Source organism: Cloeon dipterum, chromosome 1 (genome assembly GCF_949628265.1).
Source record: "Cloeon dipterum chromosome 1, ieCloDipt1.1, whole genome shotgun sequence".
In the NCBI taxonomy this organism is placed as follows: Eukaryota; Metazoa; Arthropoda; class Insecta; order Ephemeroptera; family Baetidae; genus Cloeon; species Cloeon dipterum.
In genome coordinates, this window is record NC_088786.1 from 34,327,110 (window position 1) to 34,337,785 (window position 10,676).

Sequence of the window (10,676 nt, forward strand, 5' to 3'; positions counted from 1 at the left end):
ATAGAGAGAGAAAAGTCTCAATCTCATATAGAAGCATTGCTCTGGCAACGACCGATTCAACAGATATGATAGGCAGCAGCCAACTTTAGTGCCGCAAACTCCTCTAAAAAGCAGCAATAAAAGCTGCCAAGAGTACGCAGCGGAGAAGTTTCTTTCCATCTCAAAAGATTTTTCATCAGCCTGTCAAAAGCACGTCGATTCATTTGATGCCCTCATAAAAGTTGGTCGAAAACAGCATAGCGGTAAATAAAACATGCCGTTTTCTCGGCTGAAACACAACGAATTTCCAGCAGCGATGTCATTAACAGCTAGCGTCGTCGGAATTCGCACCCGTCGCTGACACGTCAGGTTGTCGCGTTTCGCAATCAAAATTTCTGCTGGCGGAGGCACATTAAATATAATGAGCGTCGCAAACAAAGACCCAATTAGAGTGCTAGAGGTGCGGGGCAAAAATTGTGATAATTGCGAAACACGGAGGCAAATGCTGCCGTCAACGCGGAAACTCGCGAATGTCAAAAACAATTCGCCAGATTGAAAATATCACCGAGGGGGTTTTATTCAAGCAGTTTGCACACGAGAGTTGAGAGTAATTTGACCAATTCGGCAAACGGCCGCGACGAAGAGTTTAGAAAAGCTGTGGGAAGCCTTTCTGCATAGTGAAATTCAAAATTAGGGGATTTGCGAGAATGGCGCGCTGCTTCTCTTTCTCTCGCTCTCACTTGTATGAAAATGAGTTTCGGCCCGTGTATATGTGTGAGAGAGAAAGATATAAAAATGCATGAGATAGTGCGACGCGTGTAAAATATTACGTCCCGTGGAATGCTCTTCTCAGCAAGAAATGGAGGCAAATGTAAATTTCACCCGAGAACGGCTGCCGCGCGCTGCCTTTGTCTTATTTTCTTAAAAGGTATGAGCAGAGAGAACGAGGCAAGAGCCAGGGAACAAGAACAAACGAATGCGAGACGGGCTTCACGGATATTTTACATTTTTGTTAGTCACATCAGGAAAATCCTCTAAAAAGAATATAGAACCCGCGTCTACATAGAGAATACAAGGCTGCTGGAATTAGGAATATGTCTGCTTTATGCAGTATGAAAGAGGAAATGTGAGGGAATTAAATCTCCTCATAAACACAAATTTTTACTTTAAAAAGGCAGTGAAAAATAAAAAGCATAGTTCTGGACGAGTATAAAAAAACGGGAAAGAGAGTTGAGTCGTAAAACAATCTTTTGAATGGTCTTGATTACTTATGTCATAGTCACTCTCTTATTCTTGAACTTGTCTACCAATTTTTTGCTATCTTTTCTTGAATGTTTGCTTCATCAAATCGTTAACCAAAAAATACATACATGTTGAATTAATTTCTGTCAGCGGGGTCCAGATGTGCGATACAATTTTTTCCCGCTGCGCAGATCCAAGATGGCGTCTGAATGTGGGAAACAAAAGCTCTCTTTGGATTGCCGTACGAGTGTCAAGAGTTTGTTTTTACGATCCGAAAGACACAATTCGTACAAGTAATGCAAATTATGTCACAATATTGACGAAAACTTGCTTCTTTTCGTGGCCGTTTTTTTCGCACCATACTCCACCGGACGCCATATCTGCGCGTCACACGAATCTGGCCCCCGCTGATTTCTGACAGATTTTTTCTTAGTGTCTCATTTTAGCTTGATTATGATTAATAAATAACGAGGTTAATCTATAGCTAAAACAATATTGATTTGCAATTGTCTCCAATTGTTTTAAACATTAATATATTTCATAGGGAGCAAAAAATAGTTGGTCTGATTTCGAGGAATATGTGCATAAAAATTTAATTTTGGATCTGAAAACCCATGCGAAAATTGTTTTAAAAAACGTATATAGTTCACATTACTTCTGTTCCAAATTGACGCTCCTAAATAAAAATCCTCCGTTCAGTTTGTGTATATAAGTATATTCATAAGTTTCAAATCGGCTTTGCTACTTGGTTTTTGCCTTTGAGCGAGGCTGGCCGGCGGTCGCAGATTGACCACACGTGCTCCACAGCCGACTTTCGTCTGACCGACGTTATCCGCAGAGATGAAATTATCAGCCAGGCCGAAAACGAGCGTCGAGTAAAACTCATTTGCCTCTCGCAGCCACTGCCGCCGCCGCCGCCGCTTCTGTTATTATATGATGGGTGCGATTGGTCAGGAGCGCAATTTGCATTTATACAATTGTTATTGCGATGGTGCTTATGGCTGTTTTTGAAGCGATCCGGCAGTAACGTTAATTTTTATCACTACACGGGCACTGGTGACGTATTTCCAGGCAGCAAATGACTCTTTCCAGGCTAAATATCGACTTTGCTCTCGTTTGTTTCGTAATTCCACTTTAGAGCTTTCTGGATGAAGATTCTAGACCTTTTCCGCTTTCCTTCTGTCCCAATAAACACGCGCGATAATAAGCAGCATATTATTTACTACTTCTTCGGTCGCAAGCACTTTTAATAAACTTGAAAGGCCGCACAGCCGCGTAGGAACGGAATTTTAGAGAGTAAATTTGGCTTTAATTCCCGCGACCAAAGACGCGTGAGAGCAGCATTGCAGAATTTCCTGGGTGCGGCGGCGGAGAAGCGGATTTTAAGCAGCATGAGCAAGTGCCAACAGCAGCCGAAACTGTTTGCGTCGGGTTTAATTTGAAGAAAATGGTTAACCGCGCCGCCTATAAATTTGATCTTAACTGCAATGATCTGCGGTGGACCCCTTTCAACTGCATCCTTGCGTACTCCTAACTTTATTGTGTTTGCCGGGCTGAATTAATTTCACGGCAACCCTTCTTACATATTATGCTGTTGGCCCTTATTATCACACACTCATTTCCTTTACTCTATTATAATTTAAGTTGGTATGTATGTATGTATGTCTGCAACAGCTAAATAATGTTAATTATCATTAATTAAAAAAGTATTTGAATTTTTTAGTGGAGTTGCATGTTTTTTAGACACAAGTGAGATGAAATTAAAAAGCTATTGTTGCAGTAAAACGCTAAGTTTATTCTTGAGGAGCAAACATTTTAAGGAACTACTTTAAATCATCCTATGCATTATTACACTATGCCGCGCTTTAATATTCACAATAATCCAATTTTGCCGATCAAATTAATTAGCTAACAAGCGGATCATGAAATATTCAGTAGCTGCGGATGTGTATCAAATGAGGCTAATTTACTCGTCGTAATTAGCAGTGCGCAAAAACGGGTATGATTTCCCTGTCAGCAAACAATTGGTTTTCATGCATTATTAGGTTCACCTGGCGGCGTCGATCCCAATTAGAACTGGAGCGACTGACTCGCTCTTGGAGACAAAGCTGCAGCGATGCCATAGCAATAATAATTGATGGCGTGCGTGCGTACAGCATTCATTTATGTGGGCTAATTGGCGTCCCAGCCGGAATTAATCGTCGGTCAGGCTCCATTGAGCTGCACTAATGGGATTGCGTTGCATCTGTCGTCACCTGCGCCATCAATAATGCGCAAACCGATCAATTTGGCCAGGCGAATGTGATTATTGTGATCGGTCCCGGCGGCGCTTTACGGGCTGCTGCACCCGTCTCACTCGCTGCGGTGCATCCCGCACCCGTCTCACGAGGCTCAATTCGGCGCGGCGGTGTTTTAACGTGCAATCTGCGGGTGCGAACATCCCCGCCCGCAAAACGGCCTAACCAAACACAGCCAACACGGGATCGCACTCTCGGCGCCGCAGAATCCACACGCTTGCAACAAAATTAATATATGGAATGTAGTTCCACAAATTTTCTGAAAGTAAATATGAATTATTTCAATAAATTTTCCAAGGATCACTGGCAAAACTGGATTTTTAACCTCGTAATTTTAATAAGAGAATTGTTGAGAGTTTCGTTGCAGAGGTTTTTGAAATTCATCGCTTGTTCCTCTTTTATTACTCTCAAAGCAACTGAGTGTAATAAAACTTCCTGCGGCTGTTGAGGTAAAACGCTATTAAGTTGGCTTTACCGGCCGAAACAGCTCTGGTCTAGAGAAAAATTTTCTCTTTAATTGTATACTTTATTTTAGCCGCAAGCCACATTATATGCTAGAGGAAAAAGGATATTCGTATTCGAATTTAATTAAAATTTTGATTCTCAGAAGGGTTCTCAACTTTGCTAGCGAGCACTGAATGTTATTCTTAACAAAATTAATACATAATACGGTGATGGATTCATGTGAGCCTTCGACATTTTTGTACGGTGGCTCTTGTTGAAAGAATATCACCATTGACTGACAATTTTCCATGATACATATAATTTAAAAATAGATCACTTGTATTCTTTGAAGTATTTGCAGCAATCATCGCGAATTTCTCGCAAATGAAGAGTTCATTTAAGCCAAGTAATTATTATTTTTTCCGGGAAGTCAGTAAAAAGAGTTTTCTGCAAACATCTCCATAAGTCTTCCATCGAGTGCCTCAAGTTATTTAAGCTCGGAACTTTTCATTTCAAGCATTGTCAATCCGTGACCCAGTTTCCTTACAATCAGCTCTTCCGAGAAGTTTCGACAAAAGCCGGAATCCTCTCGCTCCTTGGTGCGTTGCGAGCTATTTATAGTTTCCGTTCAATTGAATCGGTAATGACAGTCGACACACGCAAATCTGAGCAAACTCAGCTGCTTTCGACTCGATCAAAAAGGAATTTCCATTAGTCCGCGAGGCGAGCCAGAGCAGCTTATGCACCGCTGCACATCGCGAGTGCTCGCCGGCACAGCATATCTTGCAAGGCGTTTCTCGGAAATTAATGGCGGCATGCTCCGAGTCCAATTTAATCGCCTCGCAGCAAACCTTGAGAGAAATATATACATATAATGCTCTTGTTCTCGGTGCCAGGCGCGCTCGAGATTGATGCTGATTTTACGCGGGCTGGCTCTTCTAGTGCACGACCTTTTCAACAATTGGAGCAGCCTCGAGGGTTGCAGCAATTGCATCCTGCTGAAACTTTCGAGCTGCTTATGTGCGCCAGGCGCAGGGGAGAACTTGCTTAATTTGGCGAAACACACTCAGTCTCTGAGGAGAATTTTCTACCGATACTCGAGCAACTTTGAAATTTAATGAGTGAACTTCATCTGGAATAAAGTTGGTGCAGCAGAGAGTATTATGCACTTGAAGTCTTTGTATCGCGAACGGCACCAGAGGGAAAACCGCTACGGAACTAGTTCAGACCTTTCGAGGAAGACTGCACTCCTTTCAAATACCGATCGTCGGGTGAATCCGCTTAGCCGGTATAATTAGACTGATATCAGAACAAGTTGGTCAGAATATTATAGCTTTCCGCTTTTGTTGTGGAGTAGAGACCAAACAACAAACAAGCAAAAACAAACACAACTCTGCTGCGAAATATCCGCAGCGCAAATTATCCCCCAAAGTCACATGAAAAAAGATTACGAGGAGTGCGGAGCACGATGACAAAGCCCGGGGCTCTGTGCTATACATACAGCTCGTTCGACCTATTACTGATTTTTTCTATGCTAACGATCCATTGAGTGATTTAAAAATAAATGTAAACAAACATGATTGGAAAACAAGTAAAACTCTCTTTGATTTTTACTGATTGGGAGCTTCATCTGGTTCAATTTTAGAAGAACGCCAACTTTTTGTCAGCTCAAAGGTTTTTATAACCAAAAACGAATCCAAAAAAATTATAAAAAAATCACACGTTTTTTAGAACTCCTAATAAAAAGACTGTTGTCTTTTTATCACAATATGAACAGCACTCAATATAATTAAGTTAGCATTTTGATCGGCACAAAAAGTTCAGGATCGGCGAGATAGCAGGTAGCATGCAACAGCAATTTGCCGCTCGCCGAAGCCAATCGGCGGAAACGTGTCGCTGGAGCGAAATAACGCTAATTTGCATCCATTTGGTGGCCTATTTTTCGCCGGACGCGCCGCGCGAATGCAGAATTGCGAGGGGAGCGCACGCCGTTCCCAGGCGGGCAATTTGTGTTGGCTGTGTGCACCCATTCTGCGATTTGCATTTTAATTGCATCAGCGGCGCATGGGATTTAAAAAAGAGAGAGGGATTTCGCTCAATCACAAGCAGACACGACTTTATTTAAAATCTGGAATGTATGTTCCCCTCGAATGAACAAACAGTGATAATTGTACCACAGTTGCAGCACGTGCGGATGGGAAATTTCTTTCAGGGGCATAGCTTACGTAGGTAGATAAAATATGTCATTTGGATTAACACAATAATTGGAGCACTGGTTTTTATTGCAGTTTATCCCAAGCCTCGTCAGTAAACTCCCCAGAATCTGTCAAGGCAAAATTCCATAACCTCCCAAGCGATCGGGTAAAATTGGAATAATCAGCAATTCTATAATTATTACTGTAACTATACATATAATAGCTATTAAATTATTCTAATTTGATGATGAGTAATTTGCAACAATATCATTTTGCTCAACAAGAAATAGACACGTCCTCGTATCTTTGACTAAATCTCAAAAATTTTTTCTTACGTGAATCCAATGATTATAATTGTTGTCAACACACTTTTAATAATTTACTGTTTAAAGAGGAATGATACTGGAAAAGCCTGGAAAATGCTTGTTGCCAATGCATAAACTCATCCCTTAGGATTCAGTTAAAGCCTAAATTGACCTAAAGAGCGCTGTAATTTTTTGAAAAAATTGGGTGGAAAGTTAGCGTGCTTTTCAAATGGTAATGGCTGTCTCCTTACTTGAAATCCGATTTAATTTCAAAACCAAGAGTTTCCCCAATAAGTGGCATACACCGTTGAACAGATCTCGACGAGAGGAATCGGAATATGCCAAGAAAATATGTTCGAGCACTGTACATTTTGTAGAAAATTGGCAAAATTTGAATTTTTACTGTAGGAAGGTCATTTTTTTATTATTGCAAATTGTTGAACAAATTGTTTATCGGTCAATTGTTGAAGGCATCCAACAATTTAAATAATTTTCAATTGTTGCCCAGAATCATTCCACTTTAAGCGTTACATTCATTATTGTTTATAAGACATGAATATTTATGCAGAGCATAGTTTCAACACAGCAAAATGTTTACGCCTTAGCTCAGAGCAGCAATAATTCAGCTGAAGGAAGAAATCGCTTTTCTCTCTGCAAATTCACGTTCAAAGAGGCAGAGGAAGCACTTTGCGGCAGAACAATGGAAGTTGCATAGGCGACGCGCACGCTTTGGTGCTAACAAGGACGCGGTGCAGGCAGCGGCCGAGTAAATCAAATGTTTGCGTTGCGCGCTGCACTCGAGACCCGCCGGCCCGGCTTTTTGCCCTTTGTCTCGACACTTTATTTATGCGTGCGCGCGCTTTATGTAACTTCCTCGGGGCCCAGCTCGCAAAGAGCGGTGTTTGTTGCTCTCTTGCAGCGCTGAATTATGTAAGAAGATGGCCCAGGCGCTCTTTACATGTAATTCCATAAAGCTGCGGACATTTCGCCGCTCTCCCTTTCCACCCCGGCGAAATATTCTGAAACCGAGGCTCTCTGCAGATTCAAATGAATTCTCCGCGTTGCCAAGGGATTGATTGGCCCAAAAGATAAAATTCCCTTAAAATAAGAACAGAAGAGGCAACTGTTTCCACAGGAATAATTTTTGCCAGTCGAGACAGCACACACAGCCCTTTCTGCCTTTGAAAGCGCACGCAAATTGAACCTAGTCGCACAAAAGGAAAGCTGAATACAGAGAAATAATTAACATCGGACGCTAGTGCTAGCTTCTATCGCTGCACTGTGAAAAGGAGGCCTTTCAGGGGCGAAATTAAGTCTGTGTGCCAGTCCATTTCGCGTAGTACACGTTTTGTCACACGCACGTCGACTGTGCGCACAGTATATTAAAACGAATTTCTATTCAAGCCGACGTCTTTGTGATGAAAGAGCACCTGGTCTTTTGTCTGGCTGAATGACCTCGCAGGGAAACAAACCGCCTGTCTCGCCGCAGATCGATATTTCTACGATATTTTCGCAGGAGCGAAAAGTTTTCTATCAAAACCGAGCACGCCGACCAAACGAACCTTAAAAAACAAGTGCTCGCAACTTTTTCTTTGCACAACTTTTTGTTCTTGCTGCAAGCGACTAATAAAAAGTTGGCTTCGATAAAATAACCACACGGAATTTTCGCAATTTCACTAAACTTCCGCACGAACGGAGGTGAAGATGCTGCGGGCTATATATGCAAACGCCGAAAAGAAAACGGTGAAATGGAAACGCGACTATTTGCTCACTCAGAACCCGGTTCTCGCATGTGTAGTAGTTCCTTCCCTTTGGTGTTATTTCAAACCTGCACACGCGCTAGATACTTGATCCAACCTTGGAATATATTATTCGACTCTGTGTTTCGCCTCGTGTTTGCTAGTTGTGTCCCATTACAAAGAGCAAAAGGAGCAGTGCGTTAAAAAGGTTGTTTTTCGGCGTTCGGGGTAAATTTAATACACACCTTGTGTTCTTTGTGAATTCTGTAATTGTGTGTTAATTACATATATAGTTTAAATTGTCCACAAGCACAACTTGAACAAAATTGATAAAAATGAAGCTTCTTAGAGAATTGAATGATATTTTTTAAAATTCATGACCAGTTTGGCTCATTCACGATTTTATAGACGATACGTTTCGCGCTGATGAAGCTTTTATACAGCATGACTAAATATCCCTGCCCCTCTAGTAATAACGCGTTCGTTGGGCTGCATAACTTTTTATTTTGCTCCAGTTCGGTGTTCCCGACACTATGCTATCTTACGTCCATTGGAAACGCAAATTTGCATCACAATGGGCAGCACCCCCCAAAATAAAACAGAACGGACCCTTTAGCCGGCGAAATCCGAAGAATTCCCAGCAGTAAAAAGAGATAGCTGTCATCAGGAAGGCGGAGCAGCGAGACCGACCGTAATCGGCTGCTGGCTTCATTTCATTATACGAGTGGGTTGAAAGCGAGAAGGTACCAGCAGTACGTCGCTCGTCAGACTGCTTCAGCAAATAGGCAGATTAACTCGATTAGGGCTCTTGAAACGAAAATAGTGACACTTTATCGTAGGATGAAAAGGATCGACTTTCAAAATGAAAAATTAACACTTGAAATGCATTAGTTTTGAACTATGAAAATTGCAGTCATGATAAAATAATAAATCACCAAAAAGGGATTATCCTAAAAAGCAATACTTTCCGGTCTGGACGTGCCAATTTTGTATACAGGAAAAATTAGAGCAGGGGAAACAGCCAGAAAACGAAGAACGTGTTAATCACTCTTTTCAAATTTAACCCATTTGCCACCTATCCTTAGTCCTTGCTGAGTTAATTTGTTTTGTATCACTTCATTTATATCAATTCAAACCCTTTCATGATATTGATTTCATGATTTTTTTCCTAACAAGAACTTGTTCTTCCATAACCTCGAAAGATACGAAACTCTAATCTAAGAATTTAAGCTATTTTAAGTGGTCCTCATCAAAGGAAACTTCAGAAAATGATGCCAGCCTCCGCAGCAACAAGCGCGAAGACAAGTTTGGATAATTTTGGAGAACAGTTTGGTGGCCCAAGTAAGAAATTCGGTGGCCACGGGACATCTGAGGTGCATGCAAATGCTGCTCAGTCAGAAGCCCTGCTTATAGTTTCAACGCGACTCACGCGCGCGTAATCAGATCAGCCCAGAGTGCTTTTGGCTTTTATGATGAGCAGCTGACAGCGAGGCTGAGGCGGTGGTTGCAGCTGAATTTCCTGCCACCGTGCTTATCGCCTGCTCTCATTCCTGCAGACTCGAAACACACGCGCGCTCTGACTGAGAGAGCGAGAGAAATTAAGGAAGCCTGCAGGCAAGCGGCCGGGCACGCTCACTCTCGGCTCGCGCTCTAATATCTCGCCTGTAAGAGGATTTTGCTTCCGAGTGTGGCTGACTGACTATACGATCGGGTTTTGTCAAAGGCTTGCTGTTTGCATGCACGAGTCCGGATTAGCTCCTCATTCTAGTGTTTAAGAAGCAGAGATTTCACTTACCAACTTTGTTCTTCCTTCTGTTTCCAAGGATACTGAAACAGAAATTGGAGTTGATTAAAATTAGTACTGATTATGTTGCTTGCTAGACGTATAACATTATTTAATTACTATACAACAAACCAGCGCTTCTGGATTTGTTGAGTAATTTTGCAGCCCTGATGCGGTCAACAAATAATTGGAAGGAGGCCTTTTTTGCTAATATTAACAGTCACGCTTTCAGGAGACACGACAACGTCTCATTTTTTTAAGGAGCCTTTCACTCCACCGTAAGTAAGAATTGTATTTGGCACATATTTTGATAGTACAAAAAATCTATATTTTTTATTTTGAACTGAAATTCTGGCAATCAATTGTGTTCTCAAATCCATGCTGTAAACATTAATGTCTGTATTTCATCTTGATTTGATCAATTAATGAATAAAATAAATGTTGGATTTAGTTTTGGTTGACAGTGTCGTTCAAAATTAAGGATTTTTTACCTATTACTGAATAAAATCCCGAAGGATTCTTCAGTTTCAGACTTGAAGAATGAGTAATCATTGGCTTCCTTTTTCACTCTTTAAAAGAGAATGCTTTTGAATTCAATTTTTTATTCAAAGGGAGTAAAATGGATCAGTGCATCGACAAAGATAAAAATGCTATTTCAAGCGTTGCAATTTTAATTTGCATAGCTCTGTGCT